The sequence below is a fragment of the Vanessa atalanta genome, chromosome 10 (assembly GCF_905147765.1).
Source record: "Vanessa atalanta chromosome 10, ilVanAtal1.2, whole genome shotgun sequence".
In the NCBI taxonomy this organism is placed as follows: Eukaryota; Metazoa; Arthropoda; class Insecta; order Lepidoptera; family Nymphalidae; genus Vanessa; species Vanessa atalanta.
Window position 1 is genome coordinate 11,776,352 of NC_061880.1, and position 23,324 is coordinate 11,799,675.

A 23,324-nucleotide genomic window follows, 5' to 3' on the forward strand; every position below is an offset into this window, starting at 1 on the left:
ATTCGTTTTCCACTTTAAAGTCAAAACAGTTAGGATATGTTTATGGAAGAGCCATTTATAAAATGAACAATCTCTTGATCTAGAGCCAATTCAACTAGGAGCTGAACTGCAGTTTGCTGATGCGATAAACTGTAAATATATTGAATGAAGTTTGTAGTTATAAATTGCTTTTGAAACCTAATAAACCGCACATATATTTTAAACTTTTATTGTAATATTTAGTTAAAATTAAGTCAATAAGATACGACTATACTATTGAAGGTACACGTACGAGGTAACGGAACATTCCATGCAAATAAATAGACGTATTTTTTATTTATGGGTGCGGAGCAAATATTTGACGAATTCACACAATAGAGATCACTAAGGAACGCACCACAAAGGTGTGTGTGTGTTACGTATGTTGCATGACACATAAAATAAATGAAAATACTTATTTTTGTTCAAGTAAATATTTATTATCGAGTGAAAGTAAAAAACTTCAACTATGAATTTTGCTAAAGAAGTATTGACTGAAAATCTACATATTTATGACCACAAAAATTATAACTAACGAAATTAACGATACAAATAGTGTGATATTTTAAACGTTGAATAAATGAGAAGTATAATAATAATTAAATATCATAAATCATGGAAATACTTGAACTGTCATTATTATACTATAAAACTTACAATATATCAACGAGAAACAACGACTGCCTTCACGATTTTCCAAATAACACAACAACAGAGTGACGGAAGCATCTAGAAGTTGTTCGAATATTTGACCGGTGCTGTCATTCCAAATGTATTGAAGAATCATGATGAAATATCGATAGATCTTAAGCGCGACGCACAACTAAAAGGGTCACGCTGGATTGAAATTTTGGGACATTTCGAAATAATTGAATATACAAATAAAATGATAATATTTAATTAAAATGAAATTAAATTGGTTCGTAATATTATTTAGATAATCAACCGTATTTTCGGCAGTGTACGTATGGGGACTTAAACATTTATATGAAATGATAATATCAACCTTTTATGTTATAGAATATGAATAGAATTTGAAAAATTATTATGAAAAAAGTGCCCAACGCGGCTATAGAAGTTTACACTTCTAAAAATATATATACAAAAATAAAGTTAAATTTCTTGCAATAGTTATAAAATGTAACTGTGTTTTTTTTTTGTATATAATTTATGAACAAAGGAATTACTTACATTAAGGCCTTAACTATGTACGAAAAAACTGTGCAAATTAATCATGACCGCGTGGAATGGTAGGAGGAATGCTAGCATCGTTTACTCGTTGAATCGCAATTCCGATCCTCCGGGAAAAAAATGAACCACCCTCTTCTGTCAACAGTGGAGGCAATAAGACGAGGTGTTTTCCTTTTAATAAAGGTTTTTGCACTATTACCCCGAGGTACAAGTGTTTCAACTGCAAATGGAACAAAGGAATAATTTGGACGAATATTTGCATCGTTTGTTTGTTTCAGCTTTTTCTACGGTGGCTCCGGCTCTTAACACCTTTTTCCTGATATTTGACGAGGCCAGGAGTCCTAAGCCTTATTGCATAAAGGTAAGCAGACTGAGCATCTAAGGGAGTCTACAAAGTCGACACACACACATGGACAATATTTTTAATCCTAAGAATATCGTAACAAAGTGTGATAAAAAAATACAAGATTTATTTAAGTATATAAAGTCAGTGTGGTCACGTCTCCCAAGAAGACGACTAGCTCGTATCCAGCGAATATCTGCTGATGTTTAGTTATAAGATAAAACATAAAACGCCAAAATGTAATAAAAAATGGTACTGGCAACTATGTGCCCGTGGATGTTATTAAATTAAAAAAAAAAAAAAAATAAACAAAAAGGATGAATATGAGCAATATTACTAATCCTTACATCGACAATTCGCCACCAAACTGGGGAGTTCATTGGTTATGTCCCTTGTGCCTACATTGGCGCATTAATCGCATCCACATACCTATATCTTTAAAAAAACTAACTTTTTCTGTACTGTATCTGTCTCGACAACTCAAATGCATGCATGCGAGTATTCATAATGATCCATTCAGTGGGTAAGACGTGAAATTACATACAAACTAACATTCGCGTTTATAATGTTAGATTCTCAATAACCATTAATATCGATATTTCAAAACCGCCCGGCGTTCTTTGATGGCCAAAATTTATTTTAATATTCGAAGTTAATCCATAAAATACAGAACAAAATATATTTTCTATTTCTAGTTGGTTTTGTATTTTTTTCGTTTAAATTTAACATTTAATTCGACGCTTTTAAATATTTCTTTATTCATGCTTTTTTAGCTTGTTACTGCGTGAATCAAATATTGTAACTGAATTTAAAACTAGTACCACTCAGCCGATTGACCTAAATGTTTGCACACTATTGGTGTCAATACAATCTACTACATGGAATAAATTTAGGTTTTATTTTTTATTTATAATTTGTAGGCAGACTGGCAAATGGGTAACCAGTCAAAAATATAATTCACTCATTACAGCAAAATAACACCAACATTATGTTTTAAGCTTAACTTTTCAAACCGGAACACAACAACACTAAGTACGCTGTTTTACGCTAGGATAATATTTGAGTATTTAGTACTTATTCAGGCTTTTACAAATTTATCACCAATAATATTATAACGTCTTTTCTATACCAATATAGGTAACAGAATTGTATATCCATCCTAATAAAAGGACCCACTCCAAGTGAATCTGGCTTACACTTGAGATTAAGTTTTTCTTTAAACTAAATTGAGACCTCAATAATCTATTTCTGTCAATTTTATTACGAATTAAATTCAAACCATGTTTGTTACCGAATGGTCAATATTAAATAAATGTTACAAATTACACTCGTAAAATAAACTAAATTAGATCAAAATCGAGCTCACTGTGGTAAAATAATTAGTGCTATACAATAACATATAATTATTATGTAGAATTACTTCTATGCTTGCATAATTTTATATCGGTACAACATACTATCTGTTAGTTATATTATATATACGTTATTATTATTATTATTTTAAAGTAGATTTTATAAATGGTATAATATGATACGGAATCTAATATCCGCTAACATCTTTCCATCGACTGATTTTGATACAGTTTCACTAATACAAAGACCGATAAACGACGAAGCTTAGAGGTGAGAAAAGAGACATATCCATACAACATATAGTATATTATGTTGATATATATATGTCGCAGCGTCCGATAATTAAATACTTTGATTGTAATCTCTTAGTTTTGAGATTTGATTCTGGATGGCCAGTGAAGTCAATAACTTTTTGTCACGTTAGAAAAACATAAAATGTCAGTTGTCAAGAGGGATAAGACAGATGTGGTCGCGGCCAATGAAATATTGTAAAAATCAATATACGATAATCCACCTATCGATTTGTTGTATTATTTGTGAACATGTATGACGAAGGTGGTGACCCCGAACCACACAATATTGCCGGCTCGCCGTTATAAATATATCTTAAAAAGGCCTACAAAAAAATCCCTTCATTTCTAATAACTATTTTGATCAGTCATAGATTAGTAAAAATAAAAATAATAAACTACGTTTTTTTGCGAAGCCATTTTCTCCACTACATTATTAATTCTTATTCCGATAAATATGTTAATATTCATAATAAAGATTAAAATTGTCTATTACTATGTATAATTCGAACGAACACTTTTGAACATATCACTGATTCCAAACTATGCAAACAAAAACAAGTCGATTGTGAAACGAGCAGGGGATAACTGTAACAAAACAATTTGAACTCGGCAATTAAAATTACCCAAATATGAATCTATTGGCAGTACACAAATTTTCGTTCATGTTGTACAATAAAATTAAGACTCAAAACAATTTCGATATCATCATTTATATTTATTTGTGTGTATCCGTATTAGAGAGGGCTAGGATATCCTACCCTTCGTAGGAATAGATTTGGAGCTTATTCCAACAATGAGTCTGTAGATATAAATGGCAGAACTTCATTCAGGACAAGGAAGCTTCCTCACGTTGGTCCGTTCCTCCGTGGTCGAGTAGTGTGTACACCGGTTTTCATGGGTACACCACTCCGAGGTTCGATTCCCGGCTGAGTCGATGTAGAAAAAGTTCATTAGTTTTCTATATTGTCTTGGGTCTGGGTGTTTGTGGTACCGTCGTTACTTCTGATTTTCCATAACACATGTGCTTTAGCTACTTACATTGGGATAAGAGTAATGTATGTGATGTTGTCCAATATTTATTTATTATTTATTTAAGTGGAACCACTGGTCCATATTGCCTAATTAATTACTATATTTATGTAAGCAGTATATTTTTATAACAAATTAGAAAACTATATATATAATTTAAAAGCGCACTAACCGTAATCTCTGATAAATTTAACTGAATTCACTTTATACTCTAAAATGGTTGAAAATTATGTAAATGTGAGAAGTTATTAAAGCCTCCACAAACATTATAGAGAAATGAGGATATTTGATAGGGTTTAGCGACCCAAACTATCCCACCGGCTTTGGATATATAAATATAAGCTTTTACAAATAAGAATTAGATCTGCCGTGAGCAAATATTACTTACTACAACAACACACGTGTATTTGTGTATATATTGTTGTATCTTTAACATCTATGTATTTACCTGGAATTAAAATTTTAGTATTTATTCTAGATCATAAATACATCGCCTTCGCCTTCAACTAAATATGTCGCCTGGAGAGATGCTCACCACCGCCTCTAGACTTTGATGCTGTAAGAAATGTTCTATTCCATAAATCACCAATGCACCACCGAACTTAGGGACTCAGATGTTATGTTGCCTGTACTTATACTGACTAACTCACCTTTCAAAGCAGAACACATAAATTCCACTTGCTATTTAGTGGTAGAATTTGTTATGATGTACCTACCCAGATGGGTTTGCTCGAAGCCACCAAGTGAAATAAGTAATTATGTTTATTTGTTTTCAGTTGTTATAAGAATAAATATTGTCTCACAAATAAGCCAAGATATCTCATTGGCTAGAACACATCAATTTTAACCGAAGATTCAAACCCAAAGAAAACAAAACCCTATACAAATTTGCTGTTCCAATTTCAAAGGACAATGCCCATTTTAATATGGAACTCCGTTCTGTGCTGCGTCAAAACAGAAGTTGTTTTTATCGTTGTATAATATAACCAATAACTTTACGCAATTATTGTTTTTAAATCAGCTGAAGTTATCTTAGAAAATTAACATAATCTAAAAAAAAAACAATATTCCGTTTGACTTTGTCGAAAGAAAAACCATAGCGAGTGCTGTTTAGACCGCGTTTTTTACCTCTTTGTAAAATGTCAACATTCTACGTTTTCTTTGCTCGTGTCTTGACATTCGAAAGAGTAAATAAAAGAACTGAGGTGCTTTAATGTGATTTCTTAAGTATATTGTCAGTTTTTACATCTAAGTTTAGTTTAAATATGCTCATTCTTATTACGTAACAAAAATGGTTATGGGAGAAACAATAAAACTTGATAACCGTATTATATATGTTGTTATAATCTAAAATACAAAAGAATACAAAAGAAGAATATTATCCAAAATCATTGTAAACATTAGAAAAATGAATATTTCGTACAATTTGTGAAGTGAGATAACATTTGAAACATTTCCAATAATAATCCTAAGACTGACTAGACGAGAAGGTAAAGAATGCCACACAAAAAAACACAAATGACTATTTTTAACGCACTGTTTATAAACAAAACATATATAAAGTCAATGAACAAATACTTTATCATAACAGGGTAGTAAGCCTAGTAATCATTTACGCTTTAGGAAATATAATCTAACAAAATTAATTTGCCGCGAACATGAGGACTCCGGTATTGAGTCCCACGGGTACCAAGCACTGGCTCCCTTACCCTCTAACGGAAAACTGTAAACAAAGTATTGATGTTTATAGGTAGGATATTTGATAAGGGTTTTACGTAGATGAGATTACATGAAGTATTTGAAAATAATATATTGTGTTTAATTAATTGAATATGAAACATCTTAATAGTTTTATATTGCCTCGATAATCCTGTTCTAATAAATTAGGTACTCCAATGAGGATATATAGTTTTTATAGCTGGCAAGTGTGTCTCTTAATGGTAAGTTACCAGTGATAGACTTTGGTCTCATAAAAGAAATTGCCATGTCATACATCGCCGATGCGTCAAAACCCCAGGGAACTAATGTTATATTCCTTGTGCATACAGTTAATCTGGCTCAAGAGCTTATGAGGGATTCTTACCGACTAAAATCGTCCACGATGGCTGCGAGATTATGTCGATATAACGCGTCTGTCGCAACTCCCATGCTATGCTCGTGGCTTGGCGGAGCTATTCTCAGGGGGCAAATGTTATCTCTGGGCTGTGATATCTCGCTCTCATTTGTTTAATATATGCATATATTTATTTTGTTCTTATAAACGAACTATATGTCCTTTCTTTTGAAAACAACCCTCGATTATATTCACATCAAAATTCCTAGCTCAGTAAGTCAACGCGGCTTCATTTCGGATGCTTTAAAATTATAATATACTCACCGAACCGTAAGCGAAACGCGCTAAAGGTACTGACGACTGAGCGAACTGCAGAGTGCGCGTATATTTTAGCTGCCACGAACATAACTAAACATGACATTTTATGCAGTGACGTCGTAAAAACTACTTCAAAAATCGAATGAATATAAGATTGTACTCCATGATTATACTTTGACTATGCTTGAGATACTAAATTGATATAAAAATGTCTTTTTCTAAATGATACAGAACAGGGACTATCCTAGTCAGTTACTGGCACTTGTAGCATTTAGCACCTGGGCCGTAGTAGGAACCATTTGTTTGATATTATATATATTGGTAATGAAGATACTATTTTTGGTTGATAGTACCATTTTACGTCACGTTACTAGTTTAAAGATCACATCGTGGTATTCACTACACAGCCAACAGAATTAACTTCAAAAATCATACTGCGAGTTTCTTTGTATTCGCAGAAAACCCGCTACTAAGGAGGAGTACAAAAGGCTTACGACAACCGACTTATTGTATTGTATATACACTGACCGTTACCCGCTCGTTCTGCTAGGCGTTTTAAAATGTATTTAAAATTATTATAAATAGAAGCCACACTTTTTTTTATTTTAATATATTTATTGAACATATAAGATATTAAAATAATAATTAATAGTGAAAATAATAAAATTAATAACAGGAACACCAAATTAAAAAATAGTTCGAATTTTCGCGACAAACTCTCTCCGCCTCTGACTCCGCCTCAACTGTCACTCGTTGAATATTTTCGACGTTGAAAACCCGGAAGTCGAAAGGCGAAATGTCGTGGTCCGGCTCCACACAGTTTCCATAAAAACACATGGCATGTGAATTTTCAAAAATTTAAATACAAAACCAACAAAACATAAAATTTAAAAAGGAAGTGTTGACCAGTGAAAGAATTTACATCATCTGCGCGCGCAGAACGCATTTGAAGATGATAATCTGATCGCGTAAAATAACAATACACAATTGGTGGAGCAAGATGACCATGCCAAAAACTTTAAGTTCATCAGGAACCATGAATGATGAAGTGAGTGTGGCCATCCATATTTCGGATGATGAAACAAAGATAGGGGGTAAATAAATAATCCAAATGCCCAGTGACATTGACAACTCGACCGAAAAATCTAATATTCCAAAAATAATATATCAATAACATGAAGATAGAAATAATTCAAGAAAACATTTATACAAACGAATAAGATGCTCCTTGCCGATAAAAGGGAAGACGTCGCACGTTCAGCATAATATTTTTTATAAAATAGATTACAAAAGTAATGCCGAATCAATTATAATTTTCCACGAATGGCGGATAACTGTTTTTATAAAAAGAACTTTATTCAGCTTACAAATAAAAACAAAGTATATTCTGCAATTGACATCGGAAAAGTCGGATTTATTTTTGAAAATACTTTTTTACTTCCCGCTATGAAAATTGAGATTTTCAAAAAAACAATTATGCAAATAATATGATGTTATTAAATATTTGTAAATTCATTGAATACTAACTACTAACTTAATTTCAATTTAGTCAAAAAAAATTTTAGATCATGAAAATATCTATATCTGTTAAGAATTCAAATTTTAAAAGTCAGGTTAGAATTAAACTCTATTCGGAAATTCTTAAATTGATACATTTTTGTATGCTCTATATATAGTCTATTATGTGCGCAATCACATTACTGTATACCAATTTTTATAAAGATCGGTTCAACCGTTCTTGATGTATAGCGGGACATACAAACAGACAGACAGACAAAAAATTTCAAAAATGGTATAACTGATATCATAAAACGAATATCTATGACCAAATTCGACGATAAATTTACAGTACGTAAATGAAATGTAAATCAGTAAATAGTTTCGACGTAATTTATCAAAATAATAAACGTCGAAACGGTTACTTTTAAATATATAAAGAAAGCAATCGAGAGTTAAAACCATTATTTCACGTTACAATATAATATGAAAATGATTTTGTGGAAATATAATTAATCATACTTTATACTGCTACATAAAAGGAAGACTAATTATTCAAACAATACCAGAGTATACAAAGACTAGTTATTTGAAATTGCTATAAAGTAACAATGCATTAGAAGGTTTTTATAAGCGGCTAAGCATAAAATAATTGCACGAGACAGTAGTTATTTTGTACTATGAGAATAGAGAAATGATTGCGGCAAAATTAATGATAGATATTATACAAAAATATACAGGAAATTGCGAATTTAAGCTCAGGTAAGCATTGATGTACTATTATGAACTTAATATCGGTTTATAATCCATTTGATGCTAAGGGAAAAATCACGAGTTGCCCTCATCCTCCACGTGGAAATGTGGCGAACTCCAACGAAGTTGACGCCCTGCGGCGGAAAATATGGTAGGCTCCGCCGCTGACCGCCTATGTAAAACTATGTGAGAGGCTCGCTACTCGAGCCTCCCACATGGTGCGCCCTGACGCCGATCAGGGACGTACCATGAGCAGCCTCGCGGTATCCCTCCCGCCAGTGTAAGCCAAGGGCGACGAGCAAGCTCATGCCGGCCCCGTTGACCAAGGTACATCACGAGGAGGTGACTGACATGTACCCCATGCACGTGACACCTACCATTCCACCCCCAAGCTCAGTGGGACATTTGTAGGTTATTCATCTTTAAATATATATTTTACTTAAATTGATATAGCAAGCAAGAGCAGCGAATGGATGCTAATAATGAGTGATCGTAATCGCATCTGGGAGTGTCAAATATGTTCCCCGTTATTAACACGAATATTGAAGATTATGTGTCTTGTAACTGTAATTAATCGGGCTTATTCACCAAAATGAAAAAAATCCATCGAACCGAAACATAAAACTATTAATGTTCTAATATAACTTCCTTAAGCTGAATATTCCTTACAGAAAAACCGAATAAATATATTATAATCGGATCGGAATCGAAATTTGAACTTAAGACCAAAGAATATATACAGACGAAATATAATATAAAACAATATATACAGACGAAATATGGATCATTCATTCATTTCATGAGCAGCCTGTAAATTTCCCACTGCTGGGCTAAAGGCCTCCTCTCCCTTGAGGAGAAGGTTTGGAGCATATTCCACCACGCTGCTCCAATGCGGTTTGGTGGAATACACATGTGGCAGAATTTCATTGAAATTAGACACATGCAGGTTTCCTCACGATGTTTTCCTTCACCGCTGAGCACGAGATGAATTATAAACAAAAATTAAGCACATGAAAATTCAGTGGTGCCTGCCTGGGCTTAAACCCGAAATCATCGGTTAAGATGCACGCGTTCTAACCACTGGGCCATCTCGACTCATATTTTAAAATTAAGATTTGTAAACATTTTAAATTATACATAGATAGAATTTATTTTTGAAAAAACTACAATAATATAATTTATTTTTTAAATAAATTAAAGGTAACAGACGTTAATTTTCACACTGTTTTAATATTTAAGAGAAAACCTTAATGAGATGTTTACGCTGGAACCTGAAAAAGTAACGCGGTGTACGAATACAGATTTTTTCATCCAAGATATTAAACAGCATCAACGTATAATTTCTTATTTTAAATCTGGGTACTCATTTTTTATAGTATAGGTAGGTAAGAATTCACCATAGACATTATTTTTTATTTATTTTTATTTAAATACTTTATTGTACATCACAAATTAAACAGATTAGCCTTATAGTAAGTATATATAAAGAAAAGATGGTACAACCGGCGGTATTAGCTCAGTAAGAAATATTAAACATTCCTTAAATTGCCAATGCGTCTAACATAAGATGTTATACCCCTTGAGCTTGTAGTTACACTTCTCACTCACTCTTCAAAGGGCAGGTATGTCTAAAGAGAGAATGCCCAGACATACATAAAAATGCTTGAGTTGAACAAAATTTAATTATGCGTAAAATTTTACTTCGATTCGAAGAAAACCAATTATATTCTAAATCAATAATTAATCACGAACTGAGGAGCCAAATTTATTGTTACTTAAATATAAGTAGACGTTTTTGTAGGTGCTAACTGATAATAACTTTAAATCAATTTACATAAAACTTATACCAGTATTACATGCTTTGGTGAATATTTAGGTATTTATATATATCAAATTAGAGCAGCGATGCCACTTACGATAACTAGATGATAATCATAACGGGGAAGTACTAGCATTCTTGCCACCATTCCACGCGGTCATGATTTAGGTATACAGTAACTATCTTAATCCTCCATTGTATACAGTTAAGGGCTTAATGTTAATAATTTTTATGTAAATGTTTATATAGTAAATGATTATTAATAAATTATAATAAATAAAAAAGGAAAGTGATAATAAACTTAAAACAATATAGGTATTTGCTTTAGGCAATGCTTGCAAATTTTATCGGAATAATAATTATGAAGTTTATTTTAAGATTTGTGACGGAAGAACTCAGATGTTCTATTTTCTTAAAGATATAAGACCTTCCTCTCCTGAATCCGGGACCGAGTGTAATGTCATTAAAAGCGAATTGAAATTGAATAAACGTTGAATTTAATTGTATGTATCCATATATCAACATGCTAAAAGTCAGATCATTTCAGACTCATTGATTGCAACTCATGAATCTTAACAAATGTTTATATTTGTAAGATAAATTTGGTGTTAATCATCAGAGTAAATGTTTTTATGAAACTTCGTTATTTTTGAAAGTTAGGCATAAGGATATTGCTCGTGAGGCTCTGTTTATGTGTAAAAAAATATACAACAGCGTATTTAAAAAAAATAATTACCTACGAGGGCTCAATCAAAGATCAATCTTTGTGTGTTTCATAAATGTGTTTCTTTTATCAAATTATTAATATTAAATTAATAATATGGTGTCGTATGAATAATATCTAGTTTTTATTTAAACGTTCTAATTGTTCAAATATAGTAAATCATTTTTAAATTAGTTCGAAATGTTTCGTTAATCATTTTTAAAGAGGTTGAGAACATAATTTTATAAAATTCACAGTAATTTGTTATGTCTAAATTAAAATGATTAAATTTATGTAAAATAGTGGTTTATTCATCATTACATCTAAATAAATACAAATAAATAATGAATTTGGAAACATGGTTCAGAATGTTAGTAATATTCAGTTAGGCGTGTTTGTTATTGATGGATCGTACAGTGAAACGTCTGCAATCCGAAATAAGGAAATATGTTTTTATCCAAGCTGAACTTAGCATCCGGTTGATAAACGAAAATTTCCAATTATATTGTCATAAACAATAAACAATTGCCGCCACGCCAGACTTTAACAAAATCAACTTAATATTTCAGCTACAGCGTTTGGACATTGTAAAATTTAAGCCACCTTTACTCGAATCAATTGTTTTGAAGACGTTAAAGTTTTTCGGCAGATTCGGTTAATCAATAACGCCTGTGAATTTCAAATTTGAATTCAAAATTTTCCTGCCAGTATTTTTTTTTAAGTAGGGTTTACACAAATACAAAACACAATGCCCAACTGCTCACATATAGCAGGTGTACAGAATCTGTAACATATGAAAACCATGTTGGATATCTGATATATTTTTCTGATGAGAACTCTCGTTGTTCTAGCGGCTAGCATTCAATATAAGAGATTAATAATTATTTTATTATAACTATAGTAAATAAAGTTTCAATGTGTGTTTTATAACATCGATATTCATTAACATCAGCTTAAAAAAGCAAAAACTTGATATAAGTACATACATCCTGCTCAAATAAATATTCGAATATTTTTTGTATTTACATTATGGACGTAAGAAGCTTTGCGTCTGTCACGTGTCCCAAAATTATTTATTTTATTTACGAGATAGTATCTCGCATACCCGTTAGACAACGTCGGGTTTGAGACGGCTCGTTGATATCTCAAAGCCGCCAGTAAATTGACACTTCGAGTACTACACCTAGCTTGTTAGTGCATATTCTAGTTTACAACAGTGTAAAAGGACTTCAAACCTCAATGCGTTACTCAGTTCTGTTTCAATGGCAGCCTTCATTGTTAACAATAAACTTTTATCATGTTAAATTTTATATAACTGAACAACTAGCTATGTCGATCATAAGGATGCTCCACAACACTAACGTTTTACTAATAAAACTAATAGGTGCCACTGGTAAACATGTTTATTCAAAAAATTAAAAATGCTATATGCAAACAATTAGCGAATCTTGCCATCGCGATTCAGAATTATCTACAATTTGACATAACGCCATCTAGTATTTACAAGATGAAATATATATGTATATTAATTAAATATACAATAACAATATTACGCAGATATTATAAAGTTGTCTTTAAACGAAAACATTTATAGCTAAATGACTATTTAGATAGTAACAAAATATCAAGTTACAATTCGTTGAATTTCATTAAAAAAAATGTATTTAATGAATGTACGAATTTAAATTTGTGAAAAGTACTATTACATTTAATTCAACCTGTAGCATAACGATTCATACATACGTACTAGAATTTATCTCTCTGTCTGTCTGATCTGTCTGTCTTATCCATCGGTCTGATATAATTATATTTAATATTTCTTCCAATATCTCATTATAAATATTCTACATAATCCTATTTTATAAGCGGTGTTTATAAGTGTTAATCTGCGAAATTAATTTCGCGAGGCGCTATATGTCATCGAACTTACGCTCGTACAGGTCATAAATATTAAGATTATAGACGTATATTATATTTACTGGAATTTTATGTTCTGGATTGATTTAAAAATAAATTTTAAATTTAATTAAATTTGCTATAATTATATTGTAAAAAACAAATTCACTTTGTATTTCTGTTTACGCAAATAGAAGCTGTTTTTTTTTTTGTATTTTGTGAAATTATTTAATTAATCATTTAGCCGTCTGGACTCATTATATTATATTTATTTGTATGATATTTGAATTCGTTCTGTTACTTTTTAAACAACTTCTTAAGATTTAATTTAGGTATTTATGGATTTTTAGGTACTTAGTGTTATGGATTTGTCTAAGCCAATCTGGGTAGGTATCACAAATCACTTATTCTATAACTAAGCAACACACACTAGCACACTTAGAATTATATTTTCCAGTTTGAAGGGTGAGTGTGCAATTCGAGACACCAAGGACTTCTATTCCCAAGGTTGGTGGTACACTGTCGTTGTAAGGGTGAGTAATATTTTGTACGGAACCAAAATAAAAAAAAAAATACTTTATTCAAGAAGGCTTTTATGAGCACTTTTGAATCGTCATTTAACAAACTATATTAATTGAAGCTACCAGCGGTTCGGAATGTAGATATTCCGAGAAGAACTGGCAAGAAATTCAGTAGTTACTCTTTTTCAACGTTTAAAAATCCAAAGTTATGTTATTTAAAAACAATTATCTATGATACATCCTTCCTGGAAGTCAACAAGTATTAGATCCTCGCTTTTTATCATCTACATCATCTTGTATTGAATAATAGACCTTCTTTAACAATGCACTTTTTACAAAATGTTTTGAAATTATGAATTGCATTATTAGCATTAGCAGCCTGTAAATTTTCCCACTGCTGGGCTAAAGGCCTCCTCTCCCTTTGAGGAGAAGGTTTGGAGTATATTCCACCACGCTGCTCCAATGCGGGTTGGCGGAATACACATGTGGCAGAATTTCGTTGAAATTAGACACATGCAGGTTTCCTCACGATGTTTTCCTTCACCGCCGAGCACGAGATGAATTATAAACACAAATTAAGCACATGAAAATTCAGTGGTGCCTGCCTGGGTTTGAACCCGAAATCATCGGTTAAGATGCACGCGTTCTAACCACTGGGCCATCTCGGCTCATAAATTGGCAAAGTTCAAAATATCTGCGGAATTTTAGAATAGAACTATCAGTATTTAAAACGGGATATTTACTATGTTTTTTATTTTTATTTGGTGGAGCTCGATATTTCGACATTATTTACGAATGTCTTGTTCACAAGACTGAAGTTTGCGGGTAGATGTACGGCATTAGAAGTGTCCATATCGGACTACAGTAGTATCGTATATATCGTAGTCCGATATATACGATATATATTTAAATATATTTTCATTACTATTAGTTTTAAATACTAATAGTAATAAAAATAACCATGTTAATTTAAAATCTTATATAAAATTTTTATTATAGAAATCGATCAATTAGCACATCTGGTAGGTAGTCTAATTATAAATAAAAATACTTTACTTGGTGGTAGCCCGTCTGGGTAGGTACCACCCACTCATCAGATATTCTACCGCCAAACAGCAGTACTCATCATTTTTGTGTTCCGGTTTCAAGGGTAAGTAAGCCAGTGTAACTACAGGCACAAGGGACGTAACATCTTAGTTCCCAAGGTTGGTAGCGCATTGGCGATGTAAGGAATGGTTAAAATTACTTACAACGCCATTGTCTATGGGCGGTGTTGGCTACTTACCTTACTACTACTTAGGTGGCCCATTTGCTCGTCCGTCTACCGATATCATAAAACAAATCCAATTCTTTTAAATTTCTTTTGATTTGAGGAAGGTATTACCTATCTGTTCTTCTCATATTATTTCTACATGTTTCCACTTGGCTTTTGGCCAGTCGCTATGTCCGTGAGCAGAAAATCTAACTTAGGTATAAATTTCAAATTTAATTTTTAAGATTAATGGATTAATAACCCGTCTTAGTGTGTATTGTGAGAGATTCATTGAGGTTAAAATTTATTTGCAACTTGGAATATTACTAAATTTTTCAAATTTCGTAACGTAATTGAATTTAAGTCATACTTTCTAAAAATTAACGAATTTATTTCAGTGATAAGTAACAATTGTTTATCTTCTTATGGATGTAAAATCAGTGAGTAAGAGAAATTATTGTTGTAACGTAATTAAGAGATCGTATTATTTTCTTCGTGAATAAATGTTTCTAATTGTTTCTAATCAAGAGTTAGTAGAAATTGTAAGAAATCAAAGTCGAAATGGATTACAAGATTAAAACACAATTTAAATTACTACTAGTTCGGAATGCAGATCATACTGAGAATATAAAATCAAAATATACTTTATTCAAGTAGGCTTTTACAAGTACTTTTGAATCGCCATTTAAACTCAGTACCCTTTTTCAACATCTGAAAATAAAGTCATGTTAGTTAAATACAATTATATATGTATGTTATGTCTCCTGCCTGGAAGTCAACAAGCATTAACTCCACGCTTTTTTATCATCAATAAAGAAACTTAATAGTTACTCTTTAACCACAATTTAAGTAGCAAACGTATGTTATGAATCAAATTAATTATTATACTTATATTTTTCTTATCTGGCTGGACACTAGCCTTTACGTTTCCCCCACATGAAGTATTTTTGTGTTCCAGTTTGAAGGGTGAGTTAGGCATTGTAATTACAAGTACATGAGATATAACTTTGTTCCCATATAGTTCCTAGATGGTGGCGCACTGGTGATATACGGAATAGTCAATATTATTTACAGCGGCTCTATCTATGCTGTGATGACTACTTACCATCAGATGGTCCCCTACCAATTTTTAATAAAAATAAATATACTTTAGATGAGATTACAATTTATTATTTGGCAAACCTATAAATAATAAACCTATATATTAATTAATTAATGGAATAAAGTCTTTTGTATCTACGGTAAAAATTGGTGTTCCAGGTATTCTCGTACAAGGATCAATTTTGGGTCCTTTTCTATTTCTAGTATATGTAAATGATCTTCCTTTCTATGTTAAAGATAATGTGTTGTTTGCTAATGATACTTCACTGATTTTTAAGGTAATAATGCACTGTTGATATCGATGTCAACAGTGTATTATTACTGATACATTGGTGGTTAACAATAACTATTTTTTTTAATCAGAGCTGATTCAGCTCTTCTGTGACTTTGTATTTGTTCTTATTTTATTAGTACTGAAAACATTAAAGACACTTGTCTTATTCGTTGGTAGGACTTTGTGCAAACCTGTTTGAGTAGGACCAATGATACATCACATATTTTACCGTCAAACAACAATACTTGGTATTGTGGTCCTCGGGTTTGAAGGGTGAGCGAGCTAGTATATTATAGACTCAAGGAACGTCAAATCTTAGTTACCAAGGTTACTGGCGCATTGATGATATAATGATATAACGGTTAATATTCCTTAAAGAACAAATGTCTATGGGCAGCGGTGACCACTTACTATGAAATTACCACTTGTCCACCTATTATAAAAAAGAAAAAATACAGATAACACTAACACTATCCTTTAACACGTATTGTTAAAGAATTAAAATTTTATTAAAATAACAACGTCATTATTATATTAGAATTAAAATTATATTTTAAAATAAACAAAAAAATATATGCAAATAGGAAATGAAGAATTGAATTTTTTATGTGTTACGGAATCATATTTAGATAACAACACTTTTTGGTTAAACTTCCTCGTTTTATTCACAAAAGAAAACGTTACTTGTTTTAATTAAAGCTTTGTTGTTCGCCGAATCATGTTTCAGATAAGAATAAATATATTGTAGCTTTTTAATCTAAATTTAAATATTATTTGTAATTATAACTTCGTCATAAATTGTAACTTGATAATGTATTTAATTTAAATCTTAATTCTTTATTTATAAAACGTTTCGCCGTTTTACTTGCATTCTGGTTATTTCACTTTATAATAATGTTATTTTTAAATAAAATTAGTAATTATTTATTATTTTCAATTAAAAGCTATATCTATAAAGCTATTAGTAAATATTTCACCACGATTTGGATTTTTTTTTTATTTTATTTTTTTTAAACGTCTGCTCGTAATAACTTTAATATAATACAAATTAACTATTTTCACCCTGACCAATGGGTTATGAGAACTTTGCAATAAATATTTAAAAGAAAAGATTGATTCTTAGAAGATTTGGATTATTAGAGCATGTTGCATGAGTAATATCTTTACGTATGGAGTCACGAGAGTGTTAAAGTTAAGAGAGAAGTAGAGGTAACACTGCTAATTTCCAACCTTGAAAAACGAAATAAATATGTAATGCTGGGACTTCGAAATCATAACCTTGAACTCTACTGTATTATAAACTGGCTACTAGACCAACGAGACAATCAAATCTTAACTTATTTTATGTAATTATTCAGGACATTCAACTGATCATTTTAGTATTTTTATTTTAAATGTATTACAGATATTTCTTGGTATTCTGAAAGGTAATATGGAACCCTGGACACACCGATGTTATTAATAATTTTGTTAAAGAATATAATGTACCATTTATGACGTAAGATAAAAGCATGATGTAAAAGAATTGACGGTCCAATCATTTCCGATTATAAAATGGTCATGGCAAGCCCTTTATTTTATTTTTATAGAAGGTTAGTGAGATTCGAGACGATATGTTACATATCTTAAATTTCGTCTTTATTGGTTGATTATTTTGTATTGAGTCTCCCAGAATACGATGCAATATTCTAGTTTAAGAGGTAAATTAAAGCCTTAGTATTTCATGGAACGAAACCCAAATATACTAGACCTGTATTTATAATGTGGTCGATGTGAGTCAATAAATAAAATGTAATGACCAAAATTGCCCCCATATCCCTTTTGAAGTGCACTTAACTTACTCAATTATCCTGTATAATAATAATATATTATATAATGTTTATTAATTAAACTAATTAAAAAACAATTCATTAAATAATCCAGATGATTAATTATTCAATTCAAATCTTTAGTATGTATTTGTACTGGGTCAGATAGCGAGACTAATTTTCTGCATAAAATAAATAGGTTAATTTCCATGAAGTTCACGTTAACTTAAGGAATGGTTAGCGCGCTCAGAATACTTAAATTTCATTGATATTTTTACTTAGGGATCTTTGTATTGTATAATATAAAAATATTCTTTAATTTAAATAAATGATGAAACATTTTCCCATATCGGCTTATAGAATCTCGCGTATCTAGAATTATTGCCAGCTCGTAGAACTCACCACTGTGCGGATTGTTATTCTCCGCTGCAAACTTAAGATTGCTTCTACGTTGGAACTGCGGCTAAGATTATTTGACACACAGTCTATATTTACGACCCACTGACCCCACTCGCGTTTTTCACACACAGACACATATTCTAGTAGTGTCGAGAGTACAAGAGCGTCAGAAGTCACCCTGACTTGGTAAATTAGGTGGCAAATAGTACGCTGGCTGAGCTTGCGATACAGCTACTACACTTGGTCATTGCTTTTGGGAAAGTAAGACTATTGATATCTTATAAGTGTACCTCTCATTTATCACTTATTCTACCAATAAATAATCAGCTCCACTTAAATAAATAGTTTAGTTAACACTGACATGACGTGATTCATTTTATAGGCAAATATAAATGCAATTTATATATTTAATCGATTAATTAACAAATGTTACAATTAAGTACTTAATAGTTCATATGAATTAGTTGTCGTTACGCTGAAACGAAAGTCTCGCCCGGCGAGCAGTCAGCAGGGAATCAGCGCGAAAGCTCCATTTGTAAGACCTTCACATACCAGTAAGAAACGTCACGGGTGAAATTAGCTTCATAATTCCTGCTTAGGGGTGATGAGTCATTGCCAAGCGGTGGGTCATTTAAGGGTTGTCACTTTACATTTTTTTATTAAGTAATATAATGTTAATTCACATCATATAACTTCTTACCAAATTTCATCAAATTCGGTTCAGTGGCTAGTTTTAAACGCGTAACAAACGGACAGACTTACTTTCGTCAATAATTTGAAATATATACACGAACAATTCATCATATTCAGTATTTCAAACACTGGTAAAAACATAGAAACTCAAAATGCTTCCACATCACGAACACTATAGTTACTCGTAGCGATTCGACAGACCATTAAGCTTGCAAGGGGTGGGAACCAGGCTATTTGTATCACGATTTATGTACTGCCAGCCCCGAAACTATCTGTTCTCGGAATCTGGCACACGGCGCTTGCAATTGGCTTCACTGTTTTTACTTTTGAAATGCGTTGACCACGAATTAGATATTATATAAAATAATTGAGTGCATTCGTTTATTACGACACAAAAAATACAAAGCTTTGACTAAAATAAAATATTTAAACACAACAAAATATTTTTATATTACCATTTAACTTAAAAAAAAATATAATTGGTAGTTCATAATTATTATGTTTGATAATCATAAAGATAAATATTTTCATTTTGCACCATTTGGTGGTGGGGCTTTGTGCAAGGTCGTTACAGTAGGTACCACCCACTCATTAGATATTCTTCCGCCAAATAGCAATACTTAGTATTTTTCTGTTCCGATTCAAAATTTGAGTGGACCCTGGGATACATGTTTTAATTTAAATATATTGAATACCTATATACCTATATATGTATTTAGGCATGGAAAACCAATGATATTGTACGTTGTAATGTTAACAGTGAATTTTTTTATATATGTAATTAAAAATATGTAATCTACTCGAAAAGCAACGAATACTAGATCCATATTTTTTATTATTCATATATAATACTTACTGATAACTGCACCAAACAATAGTATTTCCGAGACCTGCGAGTACCTGGTTCAAAAATGATGACTTTGCCGAAAAGATACTACAATTTTAATTCCCTTGTTTATGATTTTTTGTCTCCCTTAAACTCATAATTATCAATATTATTACAGTTACATAATATTGTTGCAAGCATTAGCCGCCCGTAAATGTCCCACTGCTGGGATAAAGGCCTCCTCTCCCTTTGAGGAGAAGGTTTGGAGCATATTCCACTACGCTGCTCCAATGCGGGTTGGCGAAATACACATGTGGCAGAATTTCGTTGAAATTTGACACATGCAGGTTTCCTCACGATGTTTCCTTCACCGCAGAGCACGAGATGAATTATAAACACAAATTAAGCACATGAAATTTCAGTGATGCCTGCCTGGGTTTGAACCCGAAATCATCGATTAAGATGCACGCGTTCTAACCACTGGGCCATCTTGGCTCTTAAGTATTCTTACTTTGTCATAATAACTCTGAAGGGAGCCCCGATCTCCGACGTTGCAAATTGTTCGAAAATATAATGTAAAATTAGAAATAGTATTTAAATTAGCGTTCGCAATTCACACCCGTTTTTTTTTTCAATAGAACCGATTAAATGAATGATTAACGACTGAAGTTTAGAAATTTACACAGTGCTATAAACTTTGACAGCCAGGAACATACTTTCCCGCCGATGCACTGTGATTTATCGTTGAAGTTTTAGTTCTATGAAATATTACATTTCGTTTAAGATGAATTAAGAATTGATATAATAATTCTTCTGCCACCAAATATCAATACTATGTACTGCTGAGATCTAGTTTGTAGCGTTATTCTGACTTATGGGTACAAGGGACATCAGTAATAATATATCGATGAAGATGATTTCCTCCTAACCGATTTCGGCCACGGCGAATCTAAAGAGAGACCAGCCAACAAACATGATATGTGCGAGTGCACAAGTGTGTGCGCAAAAACAGATGCACTCTTTATTCCCTCACTCTAATAATCCTTTGGGACAGCAAATCCGATACGTGCGGAAACCTTTCACCGTCAGAGCCAACGGAATTTCGTGCTTTTCGATGTACGGGAGTGTACAAACTTCCAACTTCAAGACTCCGGCCTGTTACCGGGAATTTTTCGATATTAAACGCAACAACTTCTTATCAGTCCGACCTGGAGTTTAAATCCAGAACCTGTGGGATCTGCGGCCTTATATCTATCAACAAGACCAACAAAGCAGATAATAATTGTTAGAGACTAGCCCTAGCCACCAATACGGTGCTACGTCATAGGATATCATAATTAATTATATCATTAATAATATCACATTATTATTATTATTACATATTATAAATATATACAATTATTATTGTAATTAATTGTTCAATAATTTGTACAACTTTAGTTAATATTATTTTATATGGAATAACATTTAATACTGGCATGTAACACTATTTCTTATTTTAAAAGTGATTGAGCTGTCATAAGGAAAACAATTGGATGATTGTGGATCATTGTAACAATATATAGAGAGATTGAAACATCATTAAAATACAAAACACAAATACTTTTAATACAGTAATGAAGAACAATTATTTATGCCAAATATAGGAAATGACCCAAAATTTTACCTTGAGGAATCTTTACCAGAAGCCTACTAAGAATATATTTATTAATTTTCCTCATTTATTAAACTGGAAATGAATACAACGTTTTAGAAAAAGAATCATCATATAATATGTACGTATCTATTGTATGGTGGAATATTCCATTAAAATTGTTATGGTGATGGTGAAATCCAATGTAAAGAAATACTGGTTTGTTTTCAAAATTAGGTTTGATTCAGCTATTTCAGTGAAAACGGTTCTAGTACCGTTTAAACGCATATTTTTTGTTTTGAACACCGCATCCTACAAACCTAAAAACCGAAAAAACATAATGATAACCCACATTACAAAGTGTATCAGAGAGGCACGTATAATCGGAATTGAATACGGAAAGTTAGCTTTCAATAATTCTTACTGGATATAAGGCTTTGAAACCCTGAAAGAACTGTAAGACGGCAAATGAAGCCGCAATAATCAGCCTATAGAAACTTTTATTACAGTGCCACTAGTCAGTTATGAACTACGTACCTCTGTAGTATCTTAGTAAGCTTACAAGTTTCTAAGAAAATGCATTATTCTCGGTAGAATCTATTTTTTGAACTGGTGGTAGCTTAACATTTAATTATACGCTTTGTTTGTATTTGAATAAATAATATTTTGATTTTGAATGCTCCTAATATACTCCAATAAATTAATAAAAAAAAAATGTGGTTGAATTATTCGCGATGTTTTCTTTCACCGCCTAGCAAGAATTGATTTGTAACCGCAAATTAAGCATCTGACAAATGAGCGCTTGGCTCGGTTTTGACTCGTAATTTAATTGATAGGGAAGAATAAATATTATTTAATCTTGTACGTGTTTTTTATTAGTAGACTCTTCAGTTGTACTCAAAAGTTGTAATGTGCTTATAAAAAAATATATCTGATTTTGTTCACTTTAATTCAAATTATTTAGGTATAAAATGAATTTAATTGGAAAAATTCATAATTTTTAGCGCAAATTGTGAGTTAATCGATCACATCATGACTATTTCTATCTTATATTTTAATATACAAAATTATCTAATTTTCTGAGGCATGATTTATTTCAAAGCAATTGTAATTTTCGTTTTGATTGACAACAAACATTAAATACCACAATATAATATAAAGTAATTCATTAATAATAATTTATAATGAAGTAAGCAACAGTCCCTAAAATATGTCCTATAGATTTTTTAGTTTTAACGAGAAGGTTTGCCGGTTCACCAAACTTTTCTACTGTTCACCAAGAAATATCTAACCGCCAGAGTTTCATCCAATAGCTATGTAACATTTTCTTACGTTGACATACAGAAGAGGAAACACAAACATAACAGAAATATGCCATGATAGTTTTTACGATAGCAAATAACGATACGAAAAATGGTAATGATTATTTTTGAACAAACTTAGAATAAAACGCAGAACTAAGTTATCTGAAATTTATACACGATTATGACTTTTTGCATTTGAAACCCTTGGATCTTGGCGTAAAAGTGCAAGATCAAGGTCAAGGTCCAG